This window comes from Pogona vitticeps, chromosome 5, assembly GCF_051106095.1.
Source record: "Pogona vitticeps strain Pit_001003342236 chromosome 5, PviZW2.1, whole genome shotgun sequence".
In the NCBI taxonomy this organism is placed as follows: Eukaryota; Metazoa; Chordata; class Lepidosauria; order Squamata; family Agamidae; genus Pogona; species Pogona vitticeps.
Window position 1 is genome coordinate 88,964,778 of NC_135787.1, and position 18,772 is coordinate 88,983,549.

The window sequence follows — 18,772 nt, forward strand, 5'->3', positions numbered from 1 at the left end:
GTTGATGTTCATCTTTCTGGAAGTCCAGAATCAATATTTTTCCTTTGAGCTTTTGTTACGATTGAGCTTCCATTTCTGTACATTGAAATCCAAGAGTGTGGATAATCTTGGACTTGGCCTTCAATGACACATCCTTACACATGATGATTAGAGGTGGGCATGAAACAAAAAAATAATAATGGGGAAATTTGTTTGAAATTGCTAATTCATCGATTCATGTTCATCAAACTCGACAACCCTGACAAATACGATGAGATGCATTTTAGTGCTTTTTGAGTCATCCATCTAATTTGAAAATATAATTTCTTTTTTGAGAGGCACCCCAGGCACCTAGAGGCACCTACTGCCCTCTGTCCCCTTCCCAATCACCCCATCACATCCCTACCTTTTGCAGCCATTGCCTCCTTCTCCACTGCTGCTGCCATCTTGAAATCTTGTTTTTAAAAGACAGCTTTGTGGCTGCCTCTTGGGCTGGGGGAGGGAGAAGCTTGGCTCATTTTTTTACAGCCATTTTTTTTTAGTGGTAGCTGGACTGGCTGTCAGCCTGCTACCTCTGTGAATGCTCCTGTCTCTCACCTGAGAGGCGGTGGGTGCATAAGAAAAGACATCTGGCCTGCAGGAGCCAGCTGGGCTGCCTTTCAAGATAACAGAAGTGGCAGCAGAGAAGGCAGCGGCAGCAAAAGGTAGTGAGGTGAGTAAATCGATTTGTACTTCAATGGGGAAAAAAGTGGAAATATGTGGTTTGTGGTTCATGTCCATCTCTAGTAATGATTTTTTCTAGTTCCTTCATTGCTGCCCTTTCTAGTCCCTGTCTTTTGTTTTCTGGTCTGTAATATCCATTTGGATTGATGACTGACCCAAGAAAATCTCTATCTCGATTTCTTAATTGTCAACATTGAAGTCATGTAGATTTTCTATAGTTGTGATTTTAGTCTTCTTAACATTCAGCTGCAATCCTGCTTTGCCACATTCTTCTTTCACTGTTTGTAATAAATGTTTGTTATTTGATCCCAGACTCAGCCTTCTTCAACATGATGAATGACACAAGGATATTCTGTTGTTCTCACCTCCCCACCTCCGGAAGAGGCTTCACTACATGTATCATCAGTTTTTCATCTACAGTCTGTATAATTTTCATTAGGTAAAGCTTTGGGAACAAAGTTTACCTGTACTTTACAGACAATATAGTAGGTATGGTATATAATAGCTGAATTCAAAGTGCTGGTTCTAACCTATGAATGGCTTGGGCCCAAGCTATCTCAATGATCACATCTCCCTTTATGAGCCTGCTCGAGTGTTAAGATAGTCAGAAGAGGTCTTTCTCTCAGTAGCACCACTTTCACAGGTGCATTGGTTGGGAACACAGGAAAGGGCCTTCTCTGTTGCTATTCCCAGACTTTGGAACTCCCTCCCACAGGAAGATGTTAATCCCATTGTTAATGACCTTCTGCAAGTGATGCAGACAAGCTTTCAGGCAAGCTTCCCTTAATGACTGGCTGCCTAAGTGGAGTTTTTAAATGGATTGTTGTACCTTACTGCTTTGAATGAGTTTTGGTTCTGCTTCTGTTTTTAGTAAGGTATTTGATTCTTTTTTGTATTTGTATACTCACCAATGTTAGCTTTAAATACTGTCTTTTAATGATGTAAGCCACCTTGGGTCCTTTTTAAGGAGGAAAGCAACATAAAAATATTGTAAATAAAGAAATTAAACCTGTTCATAGCAGAAGCCAAAGCATAATTTTCAGTCTTATCCTCGCTTGTAAGCACAGCACCCCACTGTGATTCTTTGGGCATGCGCACACACAAAGCCTGTGGATGTGCACATACAAAGCATTTTTCCTATATGATAAAATTAACAGAGTTGGCAAAATGAGAAGTGGAAAGAAAGTTAAATTGATGCCTCAAGAATAGAAAATAATGCATTAAAACAAAGACCATTTAGTCAAGCATTCTATTCACATAGTAGGCAACTAAATGCTTAAGAAAATCCCATAAGCAGAACTTGAATGCAGAAGCATCTTCTTGCTCATGTACCCCAGTGATGGGTAAACAGAGGGATTATTTATTCACCTCTCTCTATTTTAGGATGCACTTGAAAATGCAAGAGATACATAACCTTTGTATCTTTGAGGACTGCATGTTTCCATATGTTCACACTCATCCACACACAAACATGTCCCTGCCCCACACTCATTTAATTTATTTCATTGAGAAGTACTTGACAGCATTAATTTTAGCATTCCTTTTTCACATTTCTGACAAGTGCACTCCTGTCTAGGCAGCTAACAAGTTTAATCTGTCTTTCTAAACCCCCAATGGTGTTTCACCAACTTGCACAAATCAGCTTTCAGCTGTATTTCTTTCCCTCAGTGTGAGGGGAGGAGGCAGATATGGCTTTATTTTTTCTCCTTTTTTAAAATAATAATAATAATAAAGTAAGGGGTTGCCCTGCTCCAGAAGTCAAGACAGAAAATAAATCAGTTCCATGATGTAGCCAGCCAATTCAAATAGGGAAAAAATGAATCTGTAATGATTTTCCAGGTTTATATACTGTGTGACAGCAATTCAATACAACAGAAGGATAGAAAGTATCATTAGAAGTGGGGAACATTTGCCTCATGTGATCAGGCCACAGGCAAGAACTATTGTAACATGTGATCCCAAGATGCCATAGACCAGTGGAGACAAACCTTTTTCAGCTCAAGTGCCCAAAATGAGGGGGTGGGGAAGAAACCAGTGGCGGCCATGCCGCCTGGAAGGCCAGAACCGGAACAGAAAGTGGCAGTTACAGGGGGAATCATGGGGACGGACAGGAAGTTAAAGGACCCAGAACAGGAAGAGAAAGGGGGAATCCCAGCTGCAGCCACTTCAAAAGGTTTCTTTCCACAAGGGTGAGTGGGTGGGCCGCTCACTCATGGGCCAGAAGAAAGGGCTTCGCGTGCCAGATGTGGGACATGTGCCATAGGTTCGCCATCACTGCCTCAGGAACCAAAGTAGGATGTATTGCCTGGTGAACTGGAGGTATAGCCGCCGTCGACGTCGATAAAGTGGGAACAGGAATCTCAGCAGGCTTTGTAGTGTGCTGGCTAGGCTGCACTGGAGCCTCGACCTCGAGCCGTCATCGACGTTGATGCTTCCTTGGTGAGGTGGAAGACGAAGAAGAGGAGGCATAAACATATTCCACTCTTCTTCGACGTTGATGTTTATCCACAGAAGTTGAGGAAGAGCTGGAAGAATGTCTCCTCCGGTGTTGATGTCGACACTTTTTGCCACTCAAAGCTGAAGAAGAAGAAGAGTCCTCTGATCGTGATCTATGTCGACGTCGAGAATGTCAATGACAGAGGACGACTTCCTTCCGCGGAGATCGACATCGACCCTTCGAAACATGCTTAGTTTTATGGGTATGCTTTTGCGGAGACGAACATGGTCTCGAAGGCACGGAAGAAATAGAATGAGCCAAAGACGCCTGCCCCATGGATACGGGGCTGTGAGGCGCAGACACCAAGCTTGCAGTGACATTGGCAAGCTAACTCGGCATCGGGGAAGGAATTCCCGAAGTGTGAGGTGGCTCGATATGTCTAGGAGGGAGAGAAGCAGTCACTTCCGACAGAGACTCTCTGTCCTACGAAGAATCTTCCAAAAGCGGGGATGGGAGAGAGACAGAGAAAGGTGGCAAATCCTTAACCACCTCTATGTCCTTCACAGGTTTTTTCTTTGCTTGTTTTGTAGGCTTGGCAGCTACAGCCTTAGAAGTGGCAGATTTCTTAGAAGCGGCAGGCTTCATGCCAGGCTTCTCCGAAGATTTTCCGGAAGCCGTGGAAACAGGTATTTGAACAAGACTACCTTTGGCAGGGGGAACAGTGGCTGCAGAAGGGAGCTCCATAGAGGACAGTTTAGAAGAAGCCAAGACAATATCTCAAAGATGGTATTTTAATCGCTGCTGTCGAGCCTTGAGTGCAGCCTTAGTAAACACCTTACAATGCCTACAATTCTGAGTTAAATGGGCTTCTCCAAGGTAAAAAAAGCATTTATTGTGTCTGTCTTGAAAGGGAAGCTTTCTGTCACAAACCACGCACCGGCTAAACGGACCGGAGGGGGACATAAGACAGTAGGCAATAAGCAAGGCAGGGCCAGTAAAAAAGGCGGGAAAATCCGAGGCAACCAAATTAAGGGGGAAAAGCCAGTTCAAAGTCCATAAAACCAAAGCCGCGTCACACAGGGGAAAACCAGAATAGTCAACAATGCGCAGAGGGTCAAAATACCAGAAAAATCCAGATAAGCAGAAAAATACGCAGAGCTCAATCCGAAAAGTCCCAACTCGCACGGCGGAGAAATGGAACTGAGGCAAGGGCGGGTGGAGCATGTGCAGTGCAGGCAACCTTAAACTTTGTTTCTTTTTCTATTTAAGCTCTAGAATATTCTGAGAGGACCATTGCTGGCACTGGATTAACCCTTTTTGTGTGCATTCACAGAAGACCACGATGAAGAACCTCCAGTTTCTGAATGTGGGATATTGCGCTTCTGTATCCATGATTCAAAAAGCCAGGAAATGGCACAATGTTGCATCTGTGTTGTGAGCAGGGAAAAAGATGCCAAGCTTTACATAGCAGAGGGCAGCCTGAATGTTGACAACACCAATGGCAGCAGTCAAGATGGTCTACAAGATACCCTCTTCTGTTCACTACCATTCAGATTTGTTGAAAAACAGCCCTGACAATTGCTTTGTGCTTGGGTGAGAAGTGGTTAATGGATGAAAAAAGGAGCCAGCTTTTGGGATTTTCTCTTGCTTTGTGTCTCTATGTGAATGGTAAGAAGTCTGAGAGAGATTTTCAAAATGCAAGGAAGTGGCTCAATAGTGTTACACAATATCATGCCTGTATTGCCAGCAGGAAAAAGGCTGCTAAGCTTTACATAGCAGAGAGCAGGAGTCAGCTTCTGGGATTTTCCTTTCCATGTTGTCACTTTCTAAATGGTAATGGTGCTGGGAGACCCCTGTTCAACACCTTCACAATTCGCCTGTGGAGTGTCTCAGGGTTCCATGATTCCCCATACAAATTCACATATAGATGAAAAACCTGAAAGAGACTGTCCAGAATTTTGTGGCCTGGAACCACCAGTGTACTGATAACACCTAATGCTATCAGGTTTTTAAGATCTTCTAGGAGCCCTTCTCTCAGTCTCTCAAACCCCAGCATGTGATGAACCCCCGCAATTAGTTTCCAAGATCTGAGCAGAGCACTTAATGATAGGGCATTTTGGAAGTCAGTCACTCACATAGAGTGACAGAGGTGAGGGGAAGGTGAGTTTACCTCCCTTGTGCCTCCATAACTTTCACCACAATTTTTATCCTCTCACTTCAGCTGTCTTTGGCTGCTGTTGCTGCTGTCTCCTTGCTCCTTACAAGTAAACCAAATAAACTTACCATGGGTAAACTGGGTAAACCTATGTGTGAGCAAACTGAGTATACTTACTCATCAGTAAACCAGGTAAACTTATTCATGAATGAATTGAGTAAAACTTGCTTTGGCATCAACCCCAGACACAAAGCAAAATAAATAAATAAATAAATAAATAAATAAATAAATAAATAAATAAATAAATAAATAAATAAATAAAAACCATTTTTCACAGCTTAAATGATGAGCTTCTGAATATGTTTTTTTAAATTATTTTAAATACTAGGTAAGCTTACTCCAAGTAAACTGGGCAAATGTACTAACAAGTAAACTGAACAAAATCACTTTGAGATCATCACCAGCAATAAAGCAAAACAAAAAACAAAAAACAGCAATTCCACAGCTTAAATGAGCTGCTAAATATTATTATCTTTAAAAAGTATCTTTTCAAATATTTTCAGAGGCTGGGGTCAAAAAGGTTTGGCCAGGAAGGAGTTAAATGCTTTCTTTCACAATGAATGCCATGGCTAGGTTAAAATTGGGAGACTGACAGCTGCCCTGTATGCCTGGCTGACTCCAAACACATTCTAATTGGTCAGAATGCTATGAAAATAGTTCAGTCCTTTAGAATGCTACTAGTTATAAGGAAGCCAGCAAAGTTCGGAACTTTTTAGGCTTTAAAAGTACTAATTGCAGGCTATGATTTAGAGCCAAGAATGGCTCAATTCCTGTGAAAGAAAAAAAGGACCTAAAACAGACTCTTTGTCAGGTATGCAAATTTTGTCTTATCAATATATTTCATCTGTTTTAAATCAGCCAGAGATCCAGGTTGTATGGTTCTGCACAGCAGTAAAACAGAGTTACTTTTTTTTAAAAAAATCATAACTCAAACCCCTCTTGCCCAAATGCCTTCATCATGCTAAGTGCTCTTATGAGCACAATATATTGCTGCATGTTTGTGCAGCAATAATACATCTCGGAATACATGTTACAGATCTCTGTCTGTCTGTTACAGCCTGAGTATCTCCTGCATATGTAATCAAGTAATCATTGTTCTTGAACAGCATTGGTGTCATGCAGCTCACCCACCCACATAAATCCTGTCACAGAGTCTCTTGTTTTCAGCTAAAAAGAAGAAAAATTCACAGCAAGAAAAATGGGTGGGTTTGTAACTTCAATATAAAAATGAAATACCACATGTCAGGCTTAAAAGGTGTCCAGCCCAGGTGGAAGGAGGCCATTTAATGATTTTTTTTTTGGTTAGATGAGTAACTCAGGGCAGTCTTCTAGACAGTTTTCCTGTAAAAATTCTTTGAAATGAGTTATCCTGAGGCTACTGCAAGAAACCTTCTTTGGTACGAATAATGTAAATTTGAGTTCTGTGATATATCTGTATCTCTATCTGCACACACATGCACTCAGACTTGTATATATATGCACACACACACACACAATTGATTTCAGCAGGCTTTTTTTTTACTCTCATTCTTTATCTTGGAGAATAGTGTATAAAAGATTTAGTTGTCTCATTTTTATCACCCTGGTTGTCTTGCCAACCTAACTTATCCACTGGGAAAATTCTCTAGCCAGAAAAATGTTTTATTTATTATTGTTGGTATGTGAACCATGCAGCCAGTCAGCCCAACATTTCCAAATGCATAGTGAGCAAGTCAAGAGAATGAGGTGGGAGTTCCTGATGGCAAGCTACTGGGGATCCTAGATGAAACAGACACTTAAAAAAAAACAAAAAAAAATGAGCCAGCAACCATACTGTAATATTAGTGGCTGCAAACTATAAAATGGTGCTATCAGGGACTACACTGTGGGACAAACATAATGTAGAATTCTTATTATAACTGATCTCAAAGTGACTGCTGCCCTAGAATTCAATTTTCAGCAGCTGTCCACTCTCTTCATTCTTCTTCCATTCATAGAACTCAATCCTTCCAACCCTCCCCTCGAAATCTCTGGTTACTGAATGTGGAAAATTGCTTCTGTTTCAGTGATTCAGAATACCAGGAGATGGTCTGAAATTGCCACCAGGAAACAAAAATAAACAAACAACCATGCTGTGATATTAGTAGCAGCAATGACAAATTTTACATAGCAAAGACCAGCCTGAATATTGATGTTAGCAATCAAGATGGTCTACAGCACTGGTTCTTAACCTTGGGTTACTCAGGAGTTTTGGACTGCAACTCCCAGAAGCCTTCACCACCAGCTGTCCTGACTGTGGTTTCTGGGAGTTGCAGTTCAAAAGCATCCGAGTAACAAAGGTTAAGAACCACTGGTCTACAGGATCCCTTTTTGTGCTCATGACCATCACAAAGAAGCACAAAGGAAGGGGAAAATCCCAGAACCTACTTCCCATTTTCCCTGTCTCTCTGGCTCCTATGTCTCTTTCCATTTGTCCTTTCTCCCTGGCTGCAACTACACCTGAAGCTGCTACACAGTGATTTCAGTTGTTTTAAATAATGTAAGCCTGGATACAATTTTTAAAACTGTATTTTAAAACTACACCAAGGGTCTCTTCTAGCTAATCAGTGCTGGGAGGATTCCCAGCTATTGGCTAACCTAGGTCAGGGGTCAACATGTGGCATAAACAGAGCTGCTGGTGCTGTACCTTAGATAACAACAGTGTTGCTGCCCAACCAATGCTGGCAAAGTTTCTCAGCCACTCTGGCACTGACCTGCTGGTAACAATGTTGGTAACAATGGGTAAGGCCGTCCCATACCCAGTGCTGTTAGTGCCTCCCAGCACAGGACAGCCTGCAGACCACAGATTGATCCATGTCCTGTTTTTAATGCAAGGATTCTCAGTATAGCAGAATGTATGAAGCAGGCGATTTCATGCCTGTGTTCAGATAACCTGTAGTAAAAAAAAAACCCACTACTACAGGTTATCTGAAATATGTAGTTCTCCCCCCCCCCTTTTCCTCTCATCCTGCCCCTCTCCATGGTTCCTCTATGTATATGATTATTTGTTCACAGACTTGGTAAGGTATTCACATCAATGAGACCCACTTGCTTTCTGAAGTACCGGCAAGAAGGTCAGGCAATTGTTATGGAATCAGCATGTGTGACAGAGGTGCTGCGTTACCAGACTACACCAGGGGGCGTAATGGTGGAAAAACTGCTCAGAGATGAAACCAAACAGACACTGTTGTAGTGTTGATAGTATTATTTACATTAAAGTCCATATATACAGGGGTAAATACAGCTTCTCTTGGTCTTTATACAGTCCTGGTCATTCACAGTAGTTCTTCAGTTAGCAATGGTAAATTTACAGTTTCAGTAACCAAAGACTGTTACCAATATAAATAGTCCAGCATCCACGAAGTCTTCTCCTCTCACCAGGGAGATAGTCTTCCTCCAGGATCTTCTTCTTGCAATGCAGCAAGACTTCATCCAGTGATGCAGTATATACAGCTCTCAACAACACGACCACCAGCAACACAACAATCCAACCACCCAAACTATCCAACTACCCAAACTACCCAACAGTTTGTCTCTGCAAGCTTGGCTAGTTTTATTCTTGGTTGAACCAGTCAAATTGGTTGTCACACAGCTGCCTCAATTAACCCAGCTGTGTTACTCTTGTTACATGTTGCTTCACTAAATCCTGATCCTGTAACAACTTATACACTGAATTGCGATGAACAATTCCACAGGTTGACTTGAGACCTTGTGAGGCTCCCAAAGTGGAAGCCATGGTTGGAGTGCCGCTGCTCCCGAAGAATAGCAGCCAGACCCAGACTTCCCCCCCACCATCCCCACCGCGACGGGAGGAGAAAGGAGTAGAAACCCCTGATTGGGGAGCAGAATGCGGCGGAACCCTTACCCTGAGCAAGGGGGTAGACACCCGAGACCTAGAAGAGGAAGTGAAGGGGTTAAAGATTACCCGCAAAACGGGACGGATTCAGGCGGGAAAAAGAGGGGAGGAGATAGAAGCGGGAATGGGGGATATAAGGGGGAAGCCGAGGGATATTCCGGGCGGTTGGGAGTGGGTATGGATGGAGGACCCCTGGACCCACAAGTGGGAGCAGGTCAGAGTACCCCATGAGGAGGCAGAGAGACGTCGCCAACTGGGGCTGAAACCTCGCCCGTCTTACTGGGGAGAGACGGAGGCGAAGGAGTGGCGCAGGAAACTGCGAGAGGAGCGAGAGGCGGTTGCCAGAGAGTTGGAGCGCAAGCGCCAATGGCATATCGCCGAGTTGAGGAAGCTGGGGGGTTACCCGGCCCCTGGGGCTTCACAGTAGAAGACGGATCCTCTTGGGGCGGCTGGAGTGGAGACGAGGAGACCCTACCCTTAATATCCCTGGATGAAGAAGCAAACCCTGGAACAGAGCCTGTGCCGCCTTCAACAGGACCCTGGAATCCAGAGAACTCTAACCCGTTTGTACATAGTTTATGGACTCCTTCCAAGCCGAACCTGGGACTCCAAACTTCCCTGAACCCTTTCATGGGTATAGTTACTGATGATGTTAAAGTTGAAATAAATACGTTGCCGTTTGATATTCCTCAAGAGTCTCGTCCGTTTATTGAAGAAAAGACAGCCCACACTTTCGAACCCTCACAGACCTGTCAATCTCCTCCAATTGTTTATAGCAATTCTGTAACATATCTACTTACATAGTACATTGCTTCGAACATATACAGAGTTCCTTTTACATTCACATACATATTATACATTTTATATCATTCCCAACATTTCACATGCTTTGTTATGTTTAGTTGGCCCCAATACTTTAGTCAAACAATCAGCTTTATTGTTTTCTGTTCCATAGTATACCAGTTCAATTAACCCATTCTCTATACTTTGCTTCACATTTTGGTACCTGATATCTGTGTGTTTAGATCTGCTTCTTACATTCGGTGAGTTCGCCATCTGTATGGCAGCTTGATTATCTTCAAAAACTTTTATTTGTGATTTTATATCCACTCCCAGATCTTGTGCTAATTGTTTATAGAAAACTAGATCTGTACATAGTTCAGATAATGCTGCATACTCAGATTCGGCAGAAGACAATGATATAAATTTCTGTCTAGCTGTCTTCCAGCTTATCAAACTTCCTCCCAAATGCACAGTCATGCCTGATGTTGATCGTCTGGTTGTTAAATCACTACCATAATTTGCATCGGCATAAGCAGTAATAGACAGTTCTCCCACTGGTTCTAAATTTAACTTTTTATTTTGTGCCTCCTTTAAATACCTAAGTACTTTTTTTGCTGATTGCATGTGCCTTTCATTCGGTTTGCTCACATTCCTTGATAGCAAGTTTACAGCTATAGAGATGTCTGGCCTTGACCATCTACTCAAATATAGTAAGCTGCCTATCAGTGATCTATATATATCAATATCACATTCTGGGCCATTAATATCTTCTTTCTCAAACTCTATGTTCATTGGAGTTGCTGCACCTTTACAATCCTCCATCTTATATTGTTTTAGGAGTTTTAATATTTTGCTCTTTTGGGCTATTTTAAATCCTTTCTTACTTCTCTCTATTTCTACTCCTAAGTAGTTAGTTATTTCTCCCAAATCTCTCAATTTGTAATGTTTCTTTAACATTTGTATTGTTACTTCAGCCTCTTTCTTATCCTTAGTAAATATGGCTAAATCGTCCACAAATACTAACATTATAGCTTGTGTTTTCTCATTTATGAATAAACAAGGGTCTGCCCTTCCTTGCACAAAACCATTATCTTTTAAAGTTTTGGTTAAATGTTGGTTCCATTCATGGCCACTTTGTCTGAGACCATACAAACTCTTTTTCAATATCCAGCATTTACCCTCACTTTCAATACCTGGTGGTATTTCCATATAAATTGTGTGTTTCAGGTCAGCATATAAATAGGCTGTTTCTATATCAACATGCCTGGTCATGAGATTATGCTTGGCTGCATAAGTTAAAGCAAATCTCAATGTCTCTGGTCTTAGAGCCGGTGCAAAAACTTGATCATAGTCGTTTGGTGTTTGTGCATACCCTTTTGCCACTAACCTTGCTCTATACCTCACATTACCATTGGCATCCACCTTCCTTTTAAATACCCATCTGGAACCAATTACTTTTGATTTTTCAGGCAGTTTCACCTCCTCATAAACTTTCAGTTGTTTTAATGAATTTAACTCCTTCTCCATTGCCTCTTTCCATTTTATTTGTTCTTTCTCAGGCATATTACATATGTCATCATATGTCTCTGGTTCAGCCACATTGAGACAATAATAGGTCTCAGGCTTGTACCTGTCAGGAGTTTTTCTCTCTCTGCTAGACCTCCTAGGTAATTCCCTGTCCTCCTCGAGAGTTTCCCTCTTCTGAGTTGGATGGAATTTCTTTGTCTGATTGCATTTTCTCATGTTCTACCTCTCTTTTTATTTCTTGCTCTGTTTGAGAGTCACTATCATCCCCACTATCCTCACTATTCCTTTCAGACAATTTAATTATTGTTTCTGGGGGTTTGCATATTTTGTCCCAGTTACTGTGCTCATTAAATGAAGCACTGCTACTTATTACAAGTTTGTTGGTATTTGGCAATCCAAACCTAAATGCTCTCCTATTTTGTTGGTATCCAAGGAAATACATCAATCTGGCTTTCTTCTCTCCCTTTCTCCTTATTTCTTTTGGGATGTGAACCCATGCAGGAGATCCAAATACATGTAAAAATTTTAAATTTGGTTTTCTCCCAGTCCAAACTGTGTAGGGTATGTTGTTTATTCCACTGTGCCAAAGAATATTAATATAAAAATTCGCGCACAGTATAGCTTCACCCCAATATTTCTCTGATAGTCTACTCCCCCTAATCATTGCCTCAGCCATGTTCTGCAGAGTTTGGCCCCTTCTTTCAATAAAGGCATTCTGAGTAGGTGTATAGGGAGCGGCTCTCCTGTGAGTAATGCCATTTTTCCTTAATATTGCTTGAAATTTGGCATTTGTAAACTCTGTTCCATTGTCAGTTTGTACCACCTTAACCTTTTTCCCTGTTTTGCGCTCTACAAATGTGAGCCATTTTTCAAACTCTACATGTACTGCACTTTTATCTTTCATGAGATAGCAATATCCAAACCTGGACTTTTGGTCTTGGATAGAGAGAATGTATCTAGCTCCTCCTAATGATGCACTTTTGGGTCCAATTACATCAATTGACACCAAATCTAATATATTTTTCACTTGTACATCACTATGTTTCATTATTGGAGCTTTCTTACTCTTGGCTAATTGGCAAGCTTGACAATTTACATATTCATTACATTGCCTTAAATTAACTCCTACTGAGTTTTCAATTGTTTTTCTCAATGTTTTGTAGTTTGCATGTCCTAGTCTTTGATGCCATAAATGAATACAATCTTTGTGTATACATTTGTTCTCATAGACATTGTTAGCCTTAGTACAGTTTAGTCTATATAAATTGTTTCTAGCATAGCAATTCAATTTTTCATTGTTCTTGCTAGTTATTATACATTTATCATCATAGAAAGTGCTAATAAACCCATTCTTTGCTAATGAACTCACAGAAAGTAAATTATGCTTCAATTTTGGAACATGTAAAACATCTATTGGTCTAGCTATATAAGGCAATTTCACTTTACCTTTTCCCAGTACCTTAGCACTAATACCATTTGCTAAGCATACTTGTTGGTTGGATACAGGTTGGTAGTTAAATATTAGCTGTTTGCTCTTACACATGCTGGCAGTTGCTCCAGAGTCGACAATCCACTCTTCTTCCTGTTCAGAGTTATAAATTTCCTCAGTCAGGCTTAGTGTTTCTCTCTTGCGTCTGGTTTGTTTTTCTTTTACTTTCTTAAATTTACAGTCTTTTATTAGATGTTTTCTTGAGCCACAGGAAAAACAGCGTTTTCCATAATGAATGCTTGCAGCTGTGTCCACCTCCTCCCCACTTTCTTTCAGCTTATCACGGTGATTAGTGAGTTTGGAGTCTCGGAGCTGTTTGTTATCTTTTCTCTTTTGTTCCTCTTCCAAAAGTTTGCCCGTTATATTAATTACTGTTAGCTCTGCTTGAGGAAGAATTTCTAAATTGGTCACCAGCTGATCATATGACTCATCTAATGAAGACAGGATAATAAATGCTTCCTGTATTTCTGTAAATGTGATGTTCTTTTCTCTTAAGTCCATCAACATTGACTTCATTGCCTCTAAATGTTGAAGCATACACCCTCCAGCTTGCAGTCTCGTTCGAAAAAGTTTTCTGGCAATTTGAACCTGGCTTCCAACGTTATCTCTTACGAAGAGTCTCCTTAAATCTTCCCATGCCTGCTTTGCTGAGTTTTGGCCTCTCAGGTGGATAAGAAGATGGTCTTCTAGAGTTAACCCAATAATAGCCAGAGCTTTTGCATTTAGTTTCTTTTTCCTCTCATTTAGGACTGCTGGGGGATTTTCTACAATGTCCCACAATGCTTCCTTTTGTAATAGCAACTGAACCTTCTGCTGCCAAGTTGCATAATTCTCCCCATTCAACTTTTTTATGCACAGTCCAGCCATAGACATTTCGTTGGCCATTTTTCACCACAGACTGTAGACCACACTACTTGGTTCTCTCTGGTCAGCAGTTTCTTCAATAACTTCTTAAATTTATACCTGGATGCAGTCTGGTGCGCTGTCTGGGCCCATAACCAATTGACAGAGGTGCTGCGTTACCAGACTACGCCAGGGGGCGTAATGGTGGAAAAACTGCTCAGAGATGAAACCAAACAGACACTGTTGTAGTGTTGATAGTATTATTTACATTAAAGTCCATATATACAGGGGTAAATACAGCTTCTCTTGGTCTTTATATGGTCCTGGTCATTCACAGTAGTTCTTCAGTTAGCAATGGTAAATTTACAGTTTCAGTAACCAAAGATTGTTACCAATATAAATAGTCCAGCATCCACGAAGTCTTCTCCTCTCACCACGGAGATAGTCTTCCTCCAGGATCTTCTTCTTGCAATGCAGCAAGACTTCATCCAGCGATGCAGTATATACAGCTCTCAACAACACGACCACCAGCAACACAACAATCCAACCACCCAAACTATCCAACTACCCAAACTACCCAACAGTTTGTCTCTGCAAGCTTGGCTAGTTTTATTCTTGGTTGAACCAATCAAATTGGTTCTCACACAGCTGCCTCAATTAACCCAGCTGTGTTACTCTTGTTACATGTTGCTTCACTAAATCCTGATCCTGTAACAACTTATACACTGAATTGCGATGAACAATTCCACAGGTTGCCTTGAGACCTGTCAATGTGCAGAAAGAGTTTAGGAAAATTTAGGATCTTCAAGGTCCTATATCTTGTAAATGATAGGATGGATCAACTTCAAATTTAGAAAAGCATGTAGCACAAATAATTTCCTTTTCAGAAAATAGTGATATAAGCCACAAAAAATGGTAGCAAAATACATGTCTTTTCATCCTCAAGCATATATTTTCCCCCCTTTTGTGTCTACGTCTATGTAAGCGTGCATACAAACAGAAATGAATGGGGCATTTCAGCAGATAAATGAATTGGAAACTCATACTCTGTTCTGCCCAATGTGCTCTTGCTTGCTTTCTGCAAGAAGACTGTGTTCGACAGGGTGAAATTTCTCTAAGTTTGACAATTTATTAAATTATAATTGTATAAGTATGTCATCTCTTCTTTTATGTGAATGTCTACTTTCTGACATAATAAATACATAATAGTTCGTTATTATTAAAGACCAGCACTAAATAAATAATATAATACAGCACACAACAGAAATGTGCAACAGTATATACCATACAAAAGCCAATGCTGCAAGTGTCCAAGAAAAAGAAATGGAAAAGAACCCAATGTTAGCAGAGAAATGTAGCAAGCTAGAGCACCTGAGCAATTCTGGCCATTTTCTTGATCATTGAGGGGTCCTGGTAAGAAAGGGCGAGGGGTAAAGGAAACACAGAAATCTTTTGATCTGCCAGGGAATGGATAAAATGAATTACAGTATTGACAAAGGTCATAATAGAAGGAACAAGATGATGGGACGAGCCCAACAGTTTCCTGTGGACCATTGGACATCTATATTCCTGATGACATTCCATGACATCTCCCCTCCAGGAGCACAGAAGGCAAAACATTAAAGGCTTTTCTGAACTTTGAAAATGATGAATTAGCCAGGTAGGTAGAATGCACAGATGTCTTCTTGCTTAGGGCATAGTATTTAGTAACCAAACTTAAAACATGTTTGTAGTTCTATTTACCATATTTTTTCCTTTCATAATTGATAAGGCTTTGGAGGACCCAAGTGTACGGGAAGTACTGGAAAAATACCCCAGAGTCAATGGTTTCTAAGGCAGGTGCTTTTTCAATTCTAACTGGAAAGTATCTATTAGCCTCAGTGGAGTAAATTCTGTTGGAAAGAGAATAAATTTTAGTTTATCATGTATATCTTGGCACAGGCTTCAACAGAAAAACCAGGCTTGAGGTGCAAAGTCACATTTCTGTGGGACTGAGAATAAGGCTCTAAAAAACTTCATCTGTATTTTATTCATTTATTCATTCATCCACAAACGAACTCCTCAGTGTTTTAAGATCATTGGAGGAGGCTCTCCCCTCAGTCCCATTGCCAATGCATGCATAGTTGATGGGGACACAAGAGACGGTTTTCTCTGTGGCATCATCAGCTTAAAGAACATTCTCTCTCAGGAGTTCGGGCTGGCCCACTCCCTTCTGTCCTTCCACTGACAGCTGAAGAACCCATTTTGCAGGCAGGTTTTTAACAATCAAGATGGAGTCCGTGAATGCCTTTTTAAAGTTAAAATAATTTTTAATGTTAACTTTCTTTTAATTATTCAATTGTATTTTACTAACCATATAGTTTAATTTTTTAAAAATGTTTAATTTATTGCGTTATTAATTCTATACTTTTTAATATTGTGAGTCACCTTGGCACCCCTTCTCAGGGGAAAGGTGGCCTATACATACAACAAACAAATAATAAATAAATAAATTCATTCTTTTAAATTCCTATATTATTTATTCCTATGCAACTTGTTTCATGCAGCCTTTCTCTCAATTAAAGGAGTCAAGGCAGTTGTATAATTTCTAAAAATGTAAATTATTGTAAGCACATATTTATGCAATCAGGTTAGCTATAAAAACTCATTAACAGAGGGAAATATTTTCTGTATATTTGTGTATTACGAAATATTTTGTGTATTAAAAAACCCCTAACTCCCTGAGCATCTCCAAAGTCATTCCATACCTGGGTATGCCAAGAACTAGACACATAAAAACTACTCCTAAATTGTGGCTTGATACTTGTTTAGTACAATTCCTATTGCTAGTACATTTGTGCTAAATCCTTCTAGTAAAAAATCAAAATTAGTTTTAGAGTAATTACTTACTTACTTGGTAATTGCTGATAACAACTTCTTCGCCCAGTAGAGGTGAAAGGAACCAGGCATCACTTCTGTTGTGGATTATTTGTTCTGTGGTAGATTGTTTGCTCTCCTGTCTGGAATTGATATAAGAGGAGGAGGAGGAAAAGGAGAAATGGTAGGATAATAACTTCCCTGGGAAAAGCTTTAAAAATGTGCGCGCATTTTAAAGTATCCAACACAGCAATTGAAAAACAGCCCTTGAGTGTTGTTCCCTTTTCTGATCTGTACATGAGGCTCTTTTGGTTTCAGCTATGTACAAGGTGCTGCAGATCCAGAAGAAAGGAGGGAGAAACTTTTCCAAGTTTTTAGGGAAAGATCTCTGAACAAGCCAGATTATACCTCTGAGTCATCAGCAGCAGCATTGCTAATATTTTTTGATAGCAACCCTTTCCTAGCATGGTGCCAGCTTTTAACATGAAGCACAATCTTTTTCTGTTTGTAGAGCTGTAGTGTGGTAGAGTGGAATAGAGTGACAGACAAGAAATCAGGAGACGTGGGTTCAAATTAACACCATTGACCATGGTGTCCTTCTGGGCAGATTGGCTAGGATGTGAATGGGAGGCACTGTTTTATGATGGTTCTGCTCCTACCTGGTTGATTGAGTCTAGAAGGTGGTACTGGGGTACAGTAGCTCTGATCCATGGCGGTTGCATCATGGGGTTCCTCAGGGGTTTATACTGTCCCTAATGGTATTCAATATCTACATGAAACCGCTGTGGGAGGTCGCTAGGAGGTATGGGCTGAGGAGTCAGCAATATGCTGATGACACCCAGCTCTACCTCTCATTCTCTACCAATCCAGGTGTGCCAGTCGTCATTCTGAACTCGTGCCTGGACTCAATAATGGACTGGATGAGGGTCAATAAACTGAGGCTCAATCCAAACAAGTCAGAAGTGCTGCTGGTAGGTGCTGCACCAGACAGGTTAAAGGGCCATTTCCCTGCCTTAGAGAGGGTTACACTCCCCCTAAAGGACAGGGTATACAGCTTGGGGGTGCTCCTTGACCCAGATCTGACCCTGGAAGCCTAGGTGGACTCAGTGTCCAGGGGTGCCTTCTTATGGCATGGAGAATATATCAACTTTGCCCTTACCTGGATGAGCGGAGCCTGGCAACAGTCACACATGGACTAGTAACAACTAGACTGGACTACTGCAATGCGCTATATGGGGGGCAACTTTGAAGACAGTCCAGCGACTACAACTGGCACAGAACCGGGCTGTGTGGCTGGTAAGTGGTGCTGCCACACGGACTCATATCACGCCAGTTCTGAAAAGTTTACACTGGTTGCTGGTTGTTGCTCGGACCCAATTCAAAGTGCTTACTCTGACATATAAAGCCCTAAATGGCTTAGGACCTGGTTTACTTTATCTTACTTTATTTAGACAAAGTCTACTCGGGGTGGCTTTAAAAAGTTGATAAAATACAATAGAATAATATACTTACTAAAACCTAATAATACCTGGTTACCTAAAGGACCACTTTCTTCCATACGAGCCTGCCCATCCTCTAAGATCAGGCCAGGAGGCCCTTCTGAAGGTGCCATCCTTGAAAGATATGAGGGGAACAGCATGCCGAAATAGGGCCTTCTTGGCTGTTGTCCCCCAACTTTGGAATGCCCTCCCTATAGAGTTCCGCCTGGCTCCAATACCTTTGGCTTTTTGGCGCCAGGCAAAGACCTTTCTGTTTAGCCAGCATTTCAATTAAATAGTATTTTTAGCTGGCCATATGAGCAGCAGGATTTATTAATACAGTGGGGACTCGACTTACGAATGACCCTACTTGCGAACAATTCAATTTACTGTGGCATTCAGCTCTGCTCTCACCTGTCTGTCATAGCTGGGCAGGGGAACCTCAGCCAATGAGAGGACAGAGGGTGGTGCAGAGGTGGGAGGAGCTGGGTTATATAAGGTGTGTGTGATGTGTGAGATCAGATCAGTTTGAGAGATGAGAGTTGAGAGAGTTTGACAGAGAGTGAGA

The 18,772-nt window shown here is 41.2% G+C and overlaps 2 long non-coding RNA genes across 3 annotated transcripts in view; both read right to left on the reverse strand.

Annotated features, from left to right (window-relative positions):
- Nucleotides 1-15,703, reverse strand: part of LOC144589449 (uncharacterized) — a 32,772-nt gene extending 17,069 nt beyond the window's left edge. Inside the window, exon 1 of the long non-coding RNA XR_013545550.1 lies at nt 15,614-15,703. This is a non-coding gene — a long non-coding RNA (uncharacterized LOC144589449). The remainder of the gene's footprint in view (nt 1-15,613) is intronic.
- Nucleotides 15,704-15,888: 185 nt separating this feature from the next.
- LOC140707483 (uncharacterized) overlaps nt 15,889-18,772 on the reverse strand; it is a 79,189-nt gene continuing 76,305 nt past the window's right edge. Inside the window, exons 2-3 of one of the 2 annotated variants that reach the window (XR_012087572.2) lie at nt 16,764-16,869; nt 15,889-16,157 (exon numbers count right to left, since the gene is read on the reverse strand). This is a non-coding gene — a long non-coding RNA (uncharacterized LOC140707483). Of the gene's footprint in view, nt 16,158-16,759; nt 16,870-18,772 lie in introns of both variants that reach the window. The other variant, XR_013545548.1, reaches the window with a different exon arrangement.